This window comes from Elephas maximus, chromosome 1 (assembly GCF_024166365.1).
Source record: "Elephas maximus indicus isolate mEleMax1 chromosome 1, mEleMax1 primary haplotype, whole genome shotgun sequence".
Taxonomy (NCBI): domain Eukaryota; kingdom Metazoa; phylum Chordata; class Mammalia; order Proboscidea; family Elephantidae; genus Elephas; species Elephas maximus.
Genome location: NC_064819.1, coordinates 68,222,409 through 68,242,438, shown reverse-complemented (window position 1 = coordinate 68,242,438; position 20,030 = coordinate 68,222,409).

Genomic DNA, 20,030 nt, shown 5'->3' with positions numbered 1-20,030 from the left:
CTCAGCACCATTCCTGGGAGCACTGTGGGCTGGTGGAGGCATTCGGCCGAGCTTCCTCAGTGAAAAACAGCCAGCCACACAGCCTACTCACACCTCTGGAACCAGAGAAGAATGGCTCTCTTGGCAAAAGCTAAGCACTCGCGTATATTTTACCACACCTCCACCCCCAAGCTGGCCCCAGTGGCTGTTGATTTCCCTGGTCCTGAGATAGGCGGTGTTGCACATCCTGAGCCATTCTCCCAGCCTTGGAAAAGGAATAAATTCACAACTGGGGGAAAGATAATCTGCCAGCTGGACTAAGCTGGGGAGCTCAGGACAGAAGCGGCTCCTGTCCTGACATAAACAGTCCATAGATTTGAATACCTCACCCTCTGCATGGACTGTGTGGGTCTATTTCAGGAGAATAGGCCCATGTTGGCAGACTAGAACTGCTTCATTTGTGCAGTGGAGAAGTGGATGTTTGAAGTTTGATGCCATTTTGCCTATTATACAGGGTCCTCACCTACCCACATCAGAGGCCTAATGACTGGTGTCTCCACTCAGGTCACCTAGCCACCCATGACAGCGGTCCAAGGATAATTGGTACCTCCCAGTCATTACAACCCAAAGCGTTTGGTGCCCAGGGTCTGTCTGCAGAACCCTTCTACCTGTGCGCTCTAGGGAACTGGAATGCGCTTTCTTCACAGACACTTGGGGGACTGTTGTCAGCCCTCTGCCTTGTCCAGGGCATGAACCCCTGCCACAACCAGATACCGGTACCTACACCAATCACCTCTGCCCCTCTAAGACTATAGGACAGAGTTTGTACCACACACTTGATGACCAACTACCTGGACACCTGAACTGAATCCATACAAGAAAAGTGAATGGACTCCTAGGCTCATATACATCATAATGACTCTAGCCATCTGGTGACAGGATGTTAGAGCATCAAAGGTTAAAATAATCAACCTAGCTCACTCAAGCAACCTATCTGGGCGTATCAAAACAAAACAAAGCAAGAAGCGATGATACAGTAAGCAAACATAAACTAACACAATAACTTGTAGATGGCTTGGACACAACAGTCAATATAAAATCACATGAAGAAGTAGAATGTGATCACTTCAATAAGCTCTTAAAACAAAGAATCAAGGGATCCTCTGGATGAAGGTGCCTTCCTGGAATTTCTGGATGCATAATACAAAAGATTAATACACAGAGCTCTTCAAGACATCAGGAACGAGATCAGGTAATGTGCAGAACAAGCCAAGGAACACACAGATAAAGCAGTTGAAGAAATTAAAAAGGTTATTCAAGAACATAATGAAAAATTTAATAAGCTGCAAGAATCCATAGGGAAACAGGAATAAGAAATTCAGACAATTAACAATAACATTACAGAATGAGACAACTCAATAGAAAGTCAGAGGAGCAGAATTGAGCAAGTGGAAGACAGAATTGGTGAACTTGAAGATAAAGCACTTGTCACCAATATATTTGAAGAAAAATCAGACAAAAGAATTAAAAAAATTAAAAAATAGAAGAAACTCTAAGAATCATGTGGGACTCTATCAAGAGAAATAACCTATGAGTGATTGGAGTACCAGAACAGGAAGGGATAACACAAAATACAGAGAGAATTTTTGAAGATTTGTTGGCAGAAAACTTCTCTGATATAGTGAAAGATGAGAAGATATCTATCCAAGACGCTCATCGAACTCCACATAAGGTAGGTGTTAAAAGAAAGTCGCCAATACATATTATAATCAAATTTGCCAAAACCAAAGACAAAGAGAGAATTTTAAGAGCAGCGAGGGATAAACGAAAAGTCACCTACAGAGGAGAGTCAACAAGAATAAGCTCGAACTACTCAGCAGAAACCATACAGACAAGAAGGCAATGGGATGACTCCTATAAAGCATTGAAGGAAAAAAATTGCCAGCTAAGAATCATATATCCAACAAAACTGTCTCTCAAATATGAAGGCAAAACTAGGACATTCCCAGATAAACGGAAGTTTAGGGAATTCTTAAAAACCAAACCAAAACTACAAGAAATACTAAAGGGAGTTCTCTGGTTAGAAAATCAATAATATCAGATATCAACCCAAGACCAGAACACTGGACAGAGCAATCAGATGTCAACCCAGGTAGGGAAATCACAAAAATCAATCAAGATAAGAAAATGCTCAAAACAGGGAAACAGCAATGTCATTATGTAAGAGAAGACAACATTAAAACAATAAAAAGGGACTAAAAAATGTAGTTATAGATCTTTCATATGGAGAGGAAAACAAGGCGATATAAAAAATAAAAGTAAGGTTTAAACTTAGAAAAATAGGGGTAAATATTAAGGTAAACACAAAGGAGACTAACTATGCTACTCATCAAAATAAAATACAAGAAAAACATAGAGACTCAGCAGAAACAAAATCAACAACAACAAATAAGAGGAAAAGACAATATGTAAAGATTTTTTTTAAAGATAAATTACTCAGCACAAAAAATTAAGTGGAAAAAAGAAACTGTCAAAAATACAGAAAAATGACAGCACTAAACTCATACCTATCCATGATTACTCTGAATGTAAATAGATCAAATTCACCAATAAAGAGACAGAGAGTGGCAGAATGGATAAAAAAACATGATCTGTCTATATGCTGCCTAGGAGAGACACACGTTAGACTTAGAGACACAAACTAAAACTCAAAGGATGGAAAAAAATATATCAAGCAAGATAGACTTTAAAGTTAAATCCACCACAAAGGATAAGGAAGAACACTATATAATGATTAAAGGGACACTATACCAGGAGAATATAACCATATTAAATATTTATGTGCCCAATGACAGGGCTGAAAAATACATAAAACAAACTCTAACAGCATTGAAAAGTGAGATAGACAGGACCACAATTACAGTAGGAGATTTCAACACACCACTTTTGATGAGGACAGAACATCCAGAAAGAAGCTCAATAAAGATATGGAATATCTAAATGCCAAAGTCAACCAACTTGACCTCATAGACATACACAGAACACCTCATGCAACAGCAACTGAGCATACTTTCTTTTCCAACGCACATGGAACATTCTCTAGAACAGACCACATATTAGGCCATAAAGCAAGCCTTAACAGAATCCAAAACACTGAAATATTACAAAGCACCTTTTCTGACCACAAAGCCATAAAAGTAGAAACCAATAACAGGAAAAGAAATCGAACACTTGGAAACTGAAAAATACTCTGCTCAGAAATGACTGGGTTATAGAAGACATCAAGGATGGAATAAAGAAATTCATAGAATCTAATGAGGATGAAAACATTTCCTATCAGAACCTTTGTGACACAGCTAAAGCAGTGCTTAGAGGTCAATTTGTATTAATAAATGCACGCATACAAAAAGAAGAAATGGAAAAAATCAAAGAATTATCCCTAAAACTTGAACAAATAGAGAGCAACAAAAGAAACCCTCAGGGACCAGAAGAAAGTAAATAATAAAAATTTGAGCAAAATTAAACGAAATACAAAAACAAAAATGAATGAGTTAACGAGACCAAAAGCTGGTTCTTTGAAAAAATTAACAAAATTGATAAACCATTGGCGAAACTGACAAAAGAAAAACAGGAGAGGAAGCAAGTAACCCAAGTAAGAGATAAGATGGGCGATATTACAAAAGACCGAACTGAAATTAATAAGAATCATATCAGATAACTACAAAAAATTATACTCTAACAAATTTGAAAACTAGAAGAAATGGATAAATTTCTAGAAACACACTACCTACCTAAAGTAACACAGACAGATGAAGAACAACAAAATAAACTTATAACAAAAGAAAAGACTAAAAAGGTAATCAAATCCCCCCCCTCAAAAAAAAAACCCTGGACCAGACAGCTTCACAGCAGAGTTCTACCAAACTTTCAGAGAAGAATTAACACCATTACTACCAAAGGTATTTCAGAGCATAGAAAAGGACTGAATACTCCCAAACTCATTCTATGAAGCCAGCATGTTCATGATACAAAAACCAGGTAAAGACACCACAAAAAAAGAAATTACAAACATATATCCCTCATGAACTTAAATGCAAAAATCCTCAACAAAATTCTAGCCAATAGGATACAACAACATATCAAAAAAAAAAAAAAAAAAAATCACCATGACCAAGTGGGATTTATACCAGGTATGCAGGGATGGTTCAACATTAGAAAAACAAATAATGTAATCCAGCATATAAATAAAACAAAAGGCAAGAACCACATGATCTTATCAATTGATGCAGAAAAGGCATTTGACAAAGTTCAACACCCATTCGTGATAAAAAGTCTCAGCAAAATAAGAATAGAAGGAAAATTCCTCAACATAATAAAGGGCATTTATACAAAGCCAACAGCCAACATCATCCTAAAAAGAGAGAATCTGAAAGGATTCCCTTTGAGAACGGAAACCAGACAAGGATGCTTTTTATCACCACTCTTATTCAACATTGTGCTAGAGCTCCTAGCCAGAGCAATTAGGCTAGACAAAGAAATAAAGGGCATCCAGATTGGTAAGGAAGAAGTCAAAGTATCTCTCTTTGCAGATGACATGATCTTATACACAGAAAACCCTAAAGAATCCTCAGGAAACTACTGAAACTAATAGAAGACTTCAGCAGAGTATCAGGATACAAGATAAACATACAAAAATCAGTTGGATTCCTCTACACCAACAAAAAGAACACCAAAGGGGAAATCACCAAATCAATGCCATTTACAGTAGCCCCCAAGAAGATAAAATACTTAGGAATAAATCTTACCAGAGATGTAAAAGACCTATACAATGAAAACTACAAGACTCTACTGCAAGAAACCAAAAGAGACCTACATAAGTGGAAAAACATACCTTGCTCATGGATAGGAAGACTTAACATTGCAAAAATGTCTATTGTACCAAAAGCAATCTATAGATACAATGCAATTCCAATCCAAATTGCAATGACATTTTTTAATGAGATGGAGAAACAAATCACCAACTTCATATGGAAGGGAAAGAGGCTCTGGATAAGTAAAGTATTACCGAAAATCAAGAACAAAGTGGGACGCCTCACTGTACCTGATTTTAGAACCTATCATACCGCTACAGTAGTCAAAACAGCCTGGTACTGGTACAACAGATACATAGACCAATGGAACAGAATTAAGAATCCAGACATAAATCCATCCACATATGAGCACCTGATATTCGTCAAAGGCCCAAAATCAGTTACATGGGGAAAAGACAGTCTCTTTAACAAATGGTGCTGGCATAACTGGATAAACATCTGCAAAAAAATGAAACAAGACCCATACCTTACTACCATGCACAAAAACGAACTCAAAATGGATCAAAGACCTAAATATAAAATCTAAAATGATAAGGATCATGGAAGAAAAAATAGGGACAATGCTTGGAGCCCTAATATATGGACTAAACAGTATACAAAACATTACTAACAATGCACAAACACCAGAAGAGAAACTAGATAACTGGGAGCTCCTAAAAATCAAACACCTATGCTCATCCAAAGACATCACCAAAAGAGTAATAAGATTACCTACAGACTGGGAAAAAGTTTTTAGCTATGACATTTCCCATCAGTGCCTGATCTCTAAAACCTACATGATGCTGCAAAAACTCAACTACAAAAAAACAAATAACCCAATTAAAAAATGGGCAAAGGATATGAACATGTACTTCACTAAAGAAGACATTCGGGTAGCTAACAGATACATGATGAAATGCTCACTATCATTAGCCATTAGAGAAATGCAAATCTACAGTGAGATTCCATCTCACTCCAACAAGGCTGGCATTAATCCAAAAAACACAAAATAATAAATGTTGGAGAGGTTGTGGAGAGACTGGAACACTTATACACTGCTGGTGGGAATGTAAAGTGGTACAACCACTTTGGAAATCAATTCAGTGCTTCCTTAAAAAGCTAGAAATAGTACTACCATACAATCTAGAAATCCCACTCCTTGGAATATATCCTACAGAAATAAGAGCCTTTACATGAACAGATATATGCACACTCATGTTTACTGCAGCACTGTTTACAATAGCAAAAAGATGGAAGCAACCAAGGTGCCCATGAATGATGAATGGTTATATAAATTACATATATTACATGTATAAATTATGGTATATTCACACAATGGAATACTAAGCATCGATAAAGAAAAATGATAAATCTGTGAAACATTTTATAACATGGAGGAATCTGGAAGGCATTATGCTGAGTGAAATTAGTCAGTTGCAAAAGGACAAATACTGTATGAGACCACTATTATAAGAACTCGAAAAATAGTTTAAACAGAGAAGAAAATATTCTTTGATGGTTATGGGCGGGGGAGGGAGGGAGAGGTGTTTTCACTAATTAGATAGTAGATAAGAACTATTTTAGGTGAAGGGAAAAACAACACACAATATAGGAGAGGTCAGCACAACTGGACTAAACCAAAAGCAAAGAAGGTTCCTGAATAAACTGAATGCTTCAAAGGCCAGGGTGGCAGGGGCAGGGGTTTGCAGACCATGGTTTCAGGGGACATCTAAGTCAATTGGCATAATAAAATCTATTAAGAAAATATTCTGCATCCCACTTTGGAGAGTGGCACCTGGGGTCTTAAGCGCTAGCAAGAGGCCGTCTAAGATGCATCGATTGGTCTCAACTTACCTGGATCAAAGGAGAATGAAGAACACCAAAGACACAACATAATTACAAGTTCAAGAGACAGAACGAGCCACATACACCAGAGACTATCAGCCTGAGACCAAAAGAACTAGATGGTCCCAGGCTACAACCAAAGACTGCCCTGACAGGAGACACAACAGAGAACCCCTGAAGGAGCAGGAGAGCAGTGGGATACAGACCTCAAATTCTCATAAAAAGACCAGCCTTAATGGTCTGACTGAGACTAGAAGGACCCCAGTGGTCATTGTCCCAGACCTTCTGTTAGCCCAAGACAGTAACCATCCCCAAAGCCAACTCTTCAGAAAGGGATTGGACTGGACTATGGGATAGAAAATGATACTCGTGAAGATTGAGCTTCTTGGATCAAGTAGATACATGAGACTATGTGGGCAGCTCCTGTCTGGAGAGGAGATGAGAGGACGAATGGACATGAAGATAGAGAGTGGAGGGAAGGAATGTGCTGTCTCATTAGAGGGAGAGCAACTAGGAGTATATAGCAAAGTGTATATAAATTTTTATATGAGAGACTGACCTGATTTGTAAATTTTCACTTAAAGAACAATAAAAATTAAAAAAAAAAAAAAAAACTCCACCACTCCTTTGTCAGTTTGTCATACTGTGGTAACTTGCCCACTGCTATGATGCTGCAAGCTATGCTGCCAGTACTTCAAATACCTACAGGGTCACCCACGGTAGACAGGTTTCAGCAGAGCTAGACTAAGACCAACTAGGAAGAATGACCTGGCAGTTTACTTCAGAAAAATTGGATAGTGAAAACCTTACGAACAGCAATGGAACATTGTCTGATATAGTGCCAGAAGATTAGCCCCTTAGGTTGAAAGGTACTCAAAATATGACTGGGGAAGAGCTGCCTCCTCAAAATAGAATCAACTTTAATGACATGGATGGCATCAAGTTTTTGGGACCCTCATCTGCTAATGTGGCATGACTCAAAATGAGAAGAAACAACTGTAAACATCCTTTAACAATGAGAACATGGAATGTATGAACTATGAATCTAGGAAGACTGGAAGTCATCAAAAATGAACCAGACCGCTTAAAGATTGAAATCCTAGACATTAGTGGGCTGAAATATGCTGGTATTGGTCATTTTAAATCAGACAATCACATTGCCTATTGTGCCGGGAATGACAAATTGAAGAGGAATGGCATTGTATTCATTGTCAAAAAGAACATTTCAAGATCTATCCTGAAGTACAACGCTGTCAGTGATAGGATAATATCCATATGCCCACAAGGGAGTCCAGTTAATATGACTATTATTCAAATTTACACGCCAACTACTAAGGACAAAGATGAAGGAATTGAAAATGTTTACCAACATCTGCAGCCTGAAATTGATCAAACATGCAATCAAAATGCATTGATAATTACTGGTGATTGGAATATGAAAGTTGGAAACAAAGAAGAAGGAAAAATAGTTGGAAAATATGGCCTTGGTGATAGAGATGATACTTGAGATCACATGATAGAATTTTGCTAGACCAATGACTTCTTCATTGTGAATACCTTTTCTCAACATAAAGGGGGCCTATACATGTGGCCCTCACCAGACAGAACACACAGGAGTCAAATCAAGTATATCTGTGAAAAGAGACAATCGAAAAGCTCGATATTATCAGTCAGAACAAGGCCAGGTCCAACTGGGGAACAGATCATCAATTGCTCATATATAAGTTCAAGTTGCTATTCATAAGGTTTTCACTGGCTAATGCTTTTCAGAAGTAGACTGCCGGGTCCTTCTTCCTAGTCTGTCTTGGTCTGGAAGCTCAGCTGAAACCTGTCCTCCATGGGTGACCCTGCTGGTGTCTGAATACCAGTGGCATAGCTTCAAGCATCACAGCAACATGCAAGCCCCTACAGTACAACAAACTGACAGACAGTAGTCAAGAAATCAAACGACGCATTGCATTGGGTAAATCTGTTGCAAAGGACCTCTTTAAAGTGTTGAAAAGCAAAGATGTCATCTTGAAGACTAAGATACACCTGACCAAAGCCATGGTATTTTCAATTGCATCGTATGCATGTGAAAGCTGAACAATGAATACAGAAGACCAAAGAGGAATTGACACCTTTGAAATGCAGTGTTGACTAAGAATATTGAATATACCATGGACTGCCAAAAGAACAAACAAATCTGTCTTGGAAGAAGCACACCCAGACTGCTCCTTTGAAGTAAGGATGGCGAGACTGCCTCTTAAATACTTTGGACATGTTGTCAGGAGGGATCAATCCCTGGAGAAGGACATCATGCTTGGCAAAGTACAGGGTCAGGGGAAAAGAGGAAGACCCTCAACGAGGTGGATCGACACAGTGGCTGCAACAATGAGCTCAAGCATAACAACGATAGTAAGGATGGCTCAGGACCGGGCAGTGTTTCGTTCTGTTGTGCATAGGGTCGGTATGAGTCGGAACCGACTCTACGGCACCTAACAACATCAACAAGTTGAAGTTGAAGCTGAAGAAAATCAGAGCAAGTCCACGGGAGCCAAAATATGACCCTGAATATATCCCACCTGAATTTAGATACCATATCAAGAATAGATTTGACACACAGAACATTAATGAGCAAAGACCAGATGCGTTGTGGAAGGACATCATACACTAAAAAGCATTAAAAAGACAAGAAAGAAAGAAATAACCAAAATGGATGTCAGAAGAGACTCTGAAACTTGCTCTTGAACAGAAAGTAGCTAAAGTGAAAGGAAGAAATGATGAGGTAAAAGAGCTAAATAGAAGATTCCAAAGGGTTACTCTAGAAGACAAAGTAGTGTACTATAACGAAATGTGCAAAGACCTGGAGTTAGAAAACCAAAAGGGAAGAATACACTTGGCATTTTTCAAGCTGAAAGAACTGAAGAGAAATTTCAAGCCTGGAGTTGCAATATCATGAAGGATTCTACAGGAAAAATATTAAATGACGCAGAAAGCATCAAAAGAAGATGGAAGGAATACACAGGGTCACTGTACCAAAAAGAATTGGTTGGCATTCCACCATTTGTAGAGGTAGCATATGATCAAGAACTGATGGTATTGAAGGAAAAAGTCCAAGCAACGCTGAAGGCATTGGTGAAAAACAAGGCTCCAGGAATTGACAGAATACCAACTGAGATGCTTCAACAAATGGATGCAGCACTGGGGTGCTCACTCGTCTATGCCAAGAAATTTGGAAAACAACTACCTGGCCAACTGACTGGAAGAGAAACATATTTGTGCCCATTCCAAAGAATGTGATCCAACAGAATGTGGAAATTATCTAGCAATAACATTAATATCACACACAAGTAAAATTTTGCTGAAGATCCTTCAAAAGTAGTTGTAGCAGTACACTGACAGAGAAATGCCAGAAATTCAAGCCGGATTCAAAAGAGGACATAGAACAGATAGCATTGCTCATGTCAGATGGATCTTAGCTGAAAGCAGAGAATGCCAGAAAGACGTTTACCTGTGTTTTATTGACTATGCAAAGCCATTCAATGTGTGTGCATCATAACAAATTATGGATAACATTGTGAAGAATAGCAATTCCAAAACACTGAACTGTGTTCATGAGCAACCTGCACACCGACCAAGAGGCAGTCGTTCAAACAGGAAAAGGAGATACTGGGTGGTTTAAAGTCAGGAAGGGTGTGCATTAGAGCTGTATTCTTTTATCATACTTCATTTGTATGCTGAGCAAATAATCAGAGAAGCTTGACTAAAGAAGAATGTGGGAACAGGATTGGAGGAAGATTCATTAACAACTTGCATTATGCTGATGAATACACCTTGCTTGCCGAAAGTGAAGAGGACTTGAGGCACTTACTGATGAAGATCAAAGACTATAGCCTCCAGTATGGATTACACCTCAACATAAAGGAAACAGAAATCCTCACAATGGGACCAATAAGCAACATAATGATAAATGTAGAAAATATTGAAGTTGTCAAGGATTTCATTTTACTTGGACCCACAATCAATGCCCATTGCAGCAGCCATCAAGAAATCAAATAACATATTGCACTGGGCAAATCTGCTGCAAAAGACCTCGTTAAAATGTTAAAAAGGAAAGATGTCACTTTGAGGACTAAGGTGCGCCTGACCCAAGCTATGGTGTTTTCAATCACCTCATATGCATGCAAAAGCTGACGATGAGTAAGAAAGAACAAAGAAGAACTGATGCCTTTGAATTATGATGTTGGAGAAGAATATTGAATATACCATGGACTGCCAGAAGAACAAACAAACCCATCTTGGAAGAAGTACGGCCAGAATGCTCCTTAGAATCAAGGATGGTGAGACTTCATCTCATATACTTTGGACATGTTGTCAGGAGGGACCAGCCCCTGGAGAGGGACATCATGTTTGGTAAGGGTCAGTGAAAAAGAGGAAGACTTCATGGAGATGGACTGACACACTTGCTGCAAAAATGGGCTCAAGCATAACAATGATTGTGACGGTGTAGGACCGGGCAGTGTTTTATTCTATTATACGTAAGGTTACTATGAGTTGGAACTGACTGGACAGCACCTAACAATAACAACATCAAAAACTGAACAAAGAAGAGTGAGAAGACATTTTGCATTGCTTCTTTCCAAGCAATGCAGTGAGAAAAGGGGATGGTGACAAACTGAAACAATTAGAAGGAGCAAATTACTCAAAATACAACTCATAATTCACTGGAAAGGAATCAGCTAACTCAATTCCAGGTTTATTTTTAATTTTGTAGTAAAAGGAGGAAAATTTTTCATTATAGCATGGTAAAAAAAAAAAAAAAAAAAACCTGCTGCCGTCGAGTCGATTCCAACTCATATCAACCTTATAGGGCAGAGTAGAACTGCCCCATAGAGTTTCCAAGGAGCGCCTGGCGGATTCGAACTGCTGACCTTTTGGTTAGCAGCCATAGCACTAAACTGCTACGCCACCAGGGTTTCCTATAGATAAAAAAAAAAAAAATAAGTATAAGAAAAATATTGTAATTTCCTATTGAAAATCCTATTGATTTAAGCCAGTATTTGTAATTCTTTCTAAAACATTATGCTGCAGTTTTAAAAAGGCTCCAGTATTCTAAACTTCTCTCAAATGAAGACATCAAACTTTTCTGGCTCTTAAAGCATAATACCCCATTTCATTTGAATAGGTGTTTACAGTTTACAAAGTTATTTGAAATACATTATGTATTACGTAGGAGGGTGGTGGTGATGATATTAGTTGCCATGGAGTTAGCTCCCACTCACTGTGACCCTAGGTATAACAGAACGAAACGGTTGCCTGGCCCTGAGTCACTTCATGATCTTTGATATGTTTGAGCCCACTGTTGTGGCTACGTGTCAGTCCATCTCACGGAGGGTTTCTCTCATTTGCACTGACCCTCTACCAAACACAATGTTACTTTTCTAGTGATTGGTCTTTCCTGAAGACATGTTCAAAGTAAGTGTGATCATTAAGGCTGAGTGTCAACTTGGCTGGGCCATGTTCCTCAGTGGTTTTGCAGTTATGTAGTAATATAATTTGGTAGTTATATAATGATGTAGTTATCCTCCATTTTGTGACATAATGTAATCACCTTCATGGTGTGATCTGATGTAATCAGCCAATCAGTTGTAAGGGGAGTTTCCTTGAGGGTGTGACCTGAATCCAATATATATGGACATTCTGGAAAAGCTTTCTGGCTTTTACTAGCTCTGGATCCTATATCCGGCTCATCATCATCTGACCTCTTTCTGGTTCTTGGGACTTGAGCCAGTGGCCTGCCATAGTGCCTACTGATCTTGGGCTCATCATTATCCTCTCCAGCTACTTGAGTAAGGAGAAGCCTTTAGCATGACCCCTGATCACAGGCTTGGAACTTGCCAGTCTCTAGAACCGCATGAGCCATTTCCTTGAGAAAAATCTCTCTCCCTTTGAATCCCTGTGTGTGTGTGTGTGTCTATATGCTTCACTGGTTTTGCTTCTCTAGAGAACCCAGCCTAGCACTATAAGCAAGATGAAGTTGATGAAGTTTCAATATCCCCCCTTCAAGAAACATTTCGGTTTTATTTCTTCTAAGACATTTGTTTGTTCTTCTGGCAGTCCACTGTATATTAAATATTCACCAACACCACAATTCAAATACATCAATTCTTATTCTGTCTCCTCTTTTCATTGTCCAGCTTTTGCATGCATATGTGGCAATTAAAAGGATCATGGCTTACCCAGGTCAGTTGTACCTTAGTTATCAAAGTGACATATTTTGCAGCAGATTTCCTGACTGCTCTTTCCCTGGGTGCTGATTAAATTATGTACCAATTCTGTGGAGTAGATACGATTATTTCCATTTTATAGATGAGATTACAGACTAAGAGAAATCAAGGATCCTGCCGATAGACACCTGACTGGTCACACTCCTCTGCTGACTCAATGACCTCTCCATTGCCCCATGCTGACCCTGAACTGCTTCCAAATGTTCCGTAACCTTATTAATTAAAGAGACAAACCACAGCTTATCCATTGTGACTACCTATATAAAGACACATTTTAAAACATATAGAGAAAAAGATGTTCTCAAAGAACCAGTAAAATGCATAATAAACAAGAGAGAATCCTTGTAGTCTGAACGTTAGTTTTCTTTGTTTAGAGACTGTTGGTCATCTTGCATCCCAGTCCAAGATTTTGGTTTTCACTGTTAAGAGTCATTTGATTCTCACTGACGCACAAGGAAAGGGGAGGGTTGTATAATATTGTAAGAGGCTGGCCTTACCACTCATGGAAAAATTGCTAGCCAGACACAGCGTTGGCTAGTAATGAGTCACGGATGGGCTCAAAAGTATCAAAGACTTTTATGTTGAATTCTCAACAAAGGAGTTTGGTATAAACAAGACTTACAGAGCTGGGAAATGATACAAGAAGGGGCCTGTCACTTCCTTATCAGAGAACCAGTGGCGTCACTAGAGTGGTGTGGGGGGTGCAATCAGCACTAGGTGACTCCATCAGAGGAGATGACACCAGGGCCCCCCAGTGTGTGGCTTTGCCCAGCCCACACCCACCTCCGCCAGCCTCTGTTGTCTGTCACGCCTCAGGGGGCTGCTCGGTTCCCAGAGGGTGGCCCATTGCCCAAATCCATTGCACTGCCCCTACCCCAGAAACCCTTATGTCATAGTGGTTAAGAGCTACGTCTGCTAACCTAAGGGTCGGCAGTTTGAATCCACCAGGAATTCCTTGGAAACACCTTGGGGTGTTCTACTCTGTCCTTTGGGGTCACTATGATTCCGAATTGACTCGATGCCAACAGTATGGGCCCCTACCCCATACCCTCCTGGGCCAAGTGGGGCTGCAGAGTGGGTGCAAGCTGCAGACCGAAGGTATAACTTCCAACCTGATTTGACGGTGTACTACAATCCATGTGAATTAAAAGAAAGCTTTTCAATTTTTTAATAAAGGTAGGGATATTTTTCAATATGTTTATATGTTGCACAATGGAGCCATTATCAGTCGAAAAAAAGAGCTGTGGATAATGAGTTAATTAACAAGTAACTTGGAAAACTTCTGATAAATCAAATGGACTCTGTATCGGTAGAAATGTTCTCCCAAAATAGCAATAAATATCCAAACAAATTATTTCAGATTGTATACATATAGTATTGTCATTTTTCTAAGGAGGTGGATAAGGAGATGTAATTTATTTAACTTGAGTTGTTTTTTTTTTAATTTATTGTCCACCGTATTTAGATAATGACCAATACAAAGTATATCACAAAGAGTCTCACTATTTCAGGCAAACAGAATTGGGTTTTGCTCATTTCACACCTTTTCATCAGCGGTGATCAGAAGAGATGGACTGGAAAGATTCTGCTTGGTTGTGATGACTCTAAAAACATAAATATAAAAAGAGTTCCAAAAAGAATCGAGCATGTGAATTTTTAACACCCTTAATGACGAGTTTGGGAATTTGTTCTGACTTTGAAAATAAAAGTTATGTGAAAGGGCCATCGTTCATGCTCTCTTAACATCCTAAAGGAAATCACTTAAATAGTAAGAATAAGTTATGTGACTGTGGAGATACAATAAGGCCCACTGAACTCTGACGGAAAAAAATTGCTAAGAGGGGAGGAAAAATCTGATTTGGTGTGTACCTCTCAGAGAAACTCACAGATTACGTTATCCATAAACCTGGCTAGTTATAAAACACATTAAACCCAAACCCAAACTCATTACTGTCGAGTCAGTTCCTACTCACAGGGACCCAACAGGACAGAGCAGTACTGCCTCACAGAGTTTCCAAGGAGTGGTTGGTGGACTCGAACTGCCGTTCTTTTGGTTAGGAGCTGAGTTCTTAACCGCTGTGCCACCAGAGCTCCAATAAAACACAGTAGCAAAAAAAAAGGAAAATCATTGAAGAAAACCCTACAGATTTATTTCTATAATCCTGGCCAATAAACTGAACATGACTAAATGAAAGGCAACATATAATACATAAACATCTCCAAAGAGGGGACATCTCTGACTGCCAAATTGCAGCCTCTCTCCCAATTCTAACAGCACCCATCCACTGTCTAAGATTGGGGTTAAAGATATAAAATGCACAACGTCTTTCCTGATATGTACTTTCTGAGACAAGGCAAAGACATACAAGTCTTCAGGGCTCTAGGTCACGAATACAGGCCAGAAATTCACTAATGCTGAAGACGAATAAATAGCCAAAGAGATAGATCGTCTCTGTTTCTTTGTATTGAAGCCCATAAGAGGTTTGCAATTGTCTTATAAAATATGTTTGCTCTCCATCTCTCAAATTCTATTCAATCTATCTATTATATGACAAAAACTACTATACATCAAATAAGACTGGATCATTTCTAACTTAATACTGACAAAAATTCTTTGAAACTCATACACTATTGACATTGACGTAGAATACTGACCCTGAATTTATAAAATCTTGACTCATTTTTGTTTGCATTTTCCCTAGGATATGAAATGATCAGACTGAGTTTACCGTAGGCAGTTGTTTTTGTTTTGTTTACATGTAGTCGAAAGTGATCACTTGGGCAGACTTTTCCAGTAAGGCTTTGAATAAAACAACCAAACCAAAAGAATCTTGCATGCCAGATAACAAGAGAGTATTTTCATTTTAAATATATCTTAATAACAGTTTGTGGCAACATGTCTTTAAACTAAAAAAAACAAATACAAATAGCCATACCGTTCAAGCAGAGTGCACATGTGGTGTCCAGAGGGAGACAAAATGAGGCCCACTACAATTGCTGGATGCTATTCTCTTTCTTCTCTGTCTTTCACTCTTGGACAAATCTCCAATTTCTTCACCTGAAACGTAAGTATAATAATGTCGGCATTACCTCATTGTGTTATGGTAAGGAAAGGAACAGATGAGAGAATGTACGTGGAAGCATTCTGTACACCATCAAAGGTTATAAACACATAAATTATAAATGGGAACATTATGCATATGTAAGTTATAAACACAGGGGAGGGCAGACTAATGCGATTGATTTGAAGTTTACTCATTAGAACACAGATGTGCAAAAACAAATGTTTTCAAAAATTGATCTTTCCCATCGCATAACTGACCTCATCTTGCTCAAGAGTCTTCACTCCCACTTGGTAGTTAAAAAAAATGAAACAAACAGAAAATGTAAGGTTTGTTCATTTAGTACAACTCGGGTCCTTCAGAAGATAGTCCATTTGGGGTTACATTTTTAGTTTTGTGGGGTTCTTCTCTCTACTCCTCCTTTTCCTGGCACACTGGCATCTCGTCAAAAGGAAGCTTACACATTATCATGGTGGTGGGGGAGAAGTGTCTGCTCTGAGTATTGTCCTTCCTGGGTGGGCTAGCTGCTAAATTCTGAGTTCGTTGTTGCTGTCATCAACCCTGATTCATGGGACCCCGTGCACAGTGGAAGGAAATACCACCTGGTCTTCTGCCATCCCCATGATTGGTTGCAGATCTGACTGTTGTGATCCATAGGATTTTCACTGGCTGATTTTTGGAAGTAGACTGCCAGGCCTTTCTTCCTAGTCTATCTTAGTCTGGAAGCTCCACAGAAACCTGCCAGCATCATAGAAATACACAAGCCTCCTCAGTGACAGACGGGTGATGCATGTGGGTATGCACGAGATGTGCTGGCCTGGAACAGAACCCAGGTCTCCCACATGGAAGGTGAGAATTCAACCATCAGTGTTCCCATTGAGTAAAGACATCACTAATTTTGCCAGGTACTGGCTTCCACTTTCAGTGTATCTGTTTCTGGAGTGCTTCTGGCTTTCTCCCCTGCCTCTCTTTTTGAAGTCTGCTTTGTGGCCTAAAATATGGCCTATTCTAGGGAATGATCCATGTGCATTGGAGAAGACTGTGTACTGTGCTGCTGTTGGATGCAGTGTTCTGTATATGTCTATGCGGTCAAGTTGGTGGATTGTATTGTTTAAATCTTCTGTATCTTTGTTGAATTTCTTTTCATTTGTTCTGTCCGTCATCGAAAGTGGTGTGTTAAAATCTCCAACCATTATTGTGGAACCATATAGTTCTCTTTTCAATACTTTTAGAGTTTGTTTTATATATTTTGGAGCTCTGTTGTGGGGCGCGTAATTTATTGTGGTTATGTCCACTTCATGATTGACCCTTAAATCATTATGTCCCCTTTCTTGTCTCTTATGCTGGATTTGGCCTTAAATTCCTATTTTATCAAAGATAAATATTGCCACTCCTGCTGTTTTTTGATTACTGTTTGATATATTTTTTTCTATCCTTTGATTTTTAGCATATTTTTATCTTTGTGTCTAAGGTGTGTCTCTTGTAGGCAACATACTGATGGATCATTTTTTTTTTAAGCCATTCTGTTACTCTTTGTCTCTAGACTAGTGCATTTAGCCCACTTACATGCACTGTGATTATCAATAGGTATGAATTTACTGTTGTCATTTTGTTGTGTTTTTTGAGTGCATGTGTGTGGTGTTGACAGTTTCTCTGCTCTGCTTACTTTTGGGTACTCAGTTCTTTTTGCTTATGAATTTTCTTTTCATTTCCTATGTTGTTATTGATTTTGTGTGTACTGAGTCTTTATGGTTTTTTTTTTTTCATTTTTATTTTGATGAGTAGGTTTATTAACTTTCCTTGAGGTCATCCTGAAATTTACCTTTATCTTCCTAAGTTTAAAACCGCCTGTTAAATCTTGATTTCACCTTGACTTCCTCTCCATATGGAAGTTCTGTGCCTACACCTTTTTATTTATCCTCCCTTTTTATTTTGTTGTCATTTACAGATGCTGTTTCTGGTTCCCTGTTTTTAGTCTTGTAGTTTTATTTTGTTTTAGAGATTTGCCTGGGTTGGTATCTGGGTGATGCTCTCATGTGTCTTAATCGCAAATTGTTGTCTGATGTTGTTGGTTCTCTATCTGAAGGATTCCCTTTAATATTTCTTGTAAGCTTGGTCGGGTTTGTACAAATTCCCTTAATTTCTGTTCATCGGGAAAGCTCCTAATCTCGCCATCATATTTGAGAGACATCTTGCTGAATTTATAATTTTTGGTTGGCATTTTTGTTTTTATTTCAGGGTTTTATATATGTCATCTCATTGCATTCTTACCAAATTGGTTTCTGCTGAGAAATCAGAGCTTAGTCTTATTGGTTCCCCTTTGTAGATAACAATTCATTTTTTCCAAGCTGCTCTCAGGATTCTTCATCTTTGGTTTTGGAAAGTTTGCTTATGATATATCTTGGTTACTTATTGGGGGGATCTATCTTGTATGGAGTTCTTTGAGCTTCTTGGATGGGTATATTCTCATATTTCATGATGTTGGGGAAGTTTTCTGCCGGAAAATCTTCAAAAATTCTCTCTGTGTTTTCTTTGGTCTTCTCCTGTTCTGTAATTCTGCTTCTGCATAAATTATTCCTCTTGGTAGTATCCCACATAATTCTTAGGCGTCTTCATTTTTCATCATTCTCTTTTCTGATTGTTCCTCAAACAAAATAGTATCAAGGGATTTGTCCTCTATTTCACTGATTCTGTCTTCTGTTGATTCAATTCTACTCCCAAGCTTTTCCATTATCTATTTTTGAAATTTTATTGTTAATCTTCTGGATTTCTAGTTGCTGTTTTTTGTATGGTTTCTAGTTGTCTATTTGGTCATTTTGTTTTTCTGAATTCTTAGTGAGTACCATAGCATTTTGTCTGTGTTTTCCTTGTTCTTTCTTCATCTCTCGGAGGATCTTACATATGTCTTTTCAATTTCTCATCAGGTAGTTCCACTACCATTTCTTCCTCAGGAAGGTCTTCTGGCCTATTTTTTTGTCACTTGCTTGAGGCACCTTGTCCTGCTTCTTTGTGTGATTTGATATTGTTTGTTGTCACCAAAGCATTAAGGTGATATTATATTTATTGATTGATTGTATGTTTATTTGCTATGCCCCGATTTTTTGTTTTGTTTTGATATATCTGGGTGGGGGAAGCAGGCATGCTACATTGGTCACTAGTCTAGCACTGGAATGCTCATCACCTGGCTCCATATGGGCAGGGCAGTGACTGGCAGTGGGGGCATGGGTCTATGTCTGCTGGTCATGCAGGGCAGCTGAGGACAGGCTGTGTGGGCATTGGCCATCATCTGTTGTTGGTCCAGTGGCATGAGAGTGAGCAATGGCACTCACTAAGTGAGCGGGTTGGCAGGTGTGATAGGTGTGGTGGGCAAGCAGAGGCATGGGAGCATGCTGCCCTCCACTTGTCTCAGATAGGCAGGGTTCCCAGAGGGGTTCCATGCTGCTTGGAATGGCAGGTTGGCAGGTGGGATCAGGCAGGCAGGGTCACTGGAGCAGTCCCGTGTCACTCAGGGCCTCACCCTCTTTTTAATGAATATTTAGTTTATCCATTTAAAATTAGAACATTACATACAGATAAACCTTAAGATGTCTCTAATCTCTACCTTACCCCAGTCAGTTTTTTCCTTTGTCCTTAATCCAAGAGGTTCTCTATTTCAAATTTTGTGACAATCTTTCTAATCTTTAAATAGAAAATTCTTTATATGCATATATTTATCTATTGAAATATGTAATACTGTCATTTTGTATTTCACCAGTTTTGCACAAATGATAATCCTGGTGCATCCTGTTTATGTCTTAATTTTTTTTTTTTTTTTTTAGCCTGTGCTTTCAAGATTTATCCATGTAGATGCTATGAGTTAATTCATTCCTTTTAAATGTTATATGGTGGTCTAGCATACATGAACGTTTTGCATTTTTATTTCCCTATTAATGAATGGTAGGTCCCTGAAGGGTGCAAATGGTTTGTGCTTGGCTACTAACCTAAAGTTTGGTAGTTTGAACCCACTCAGTGGGACCACAGAAAAA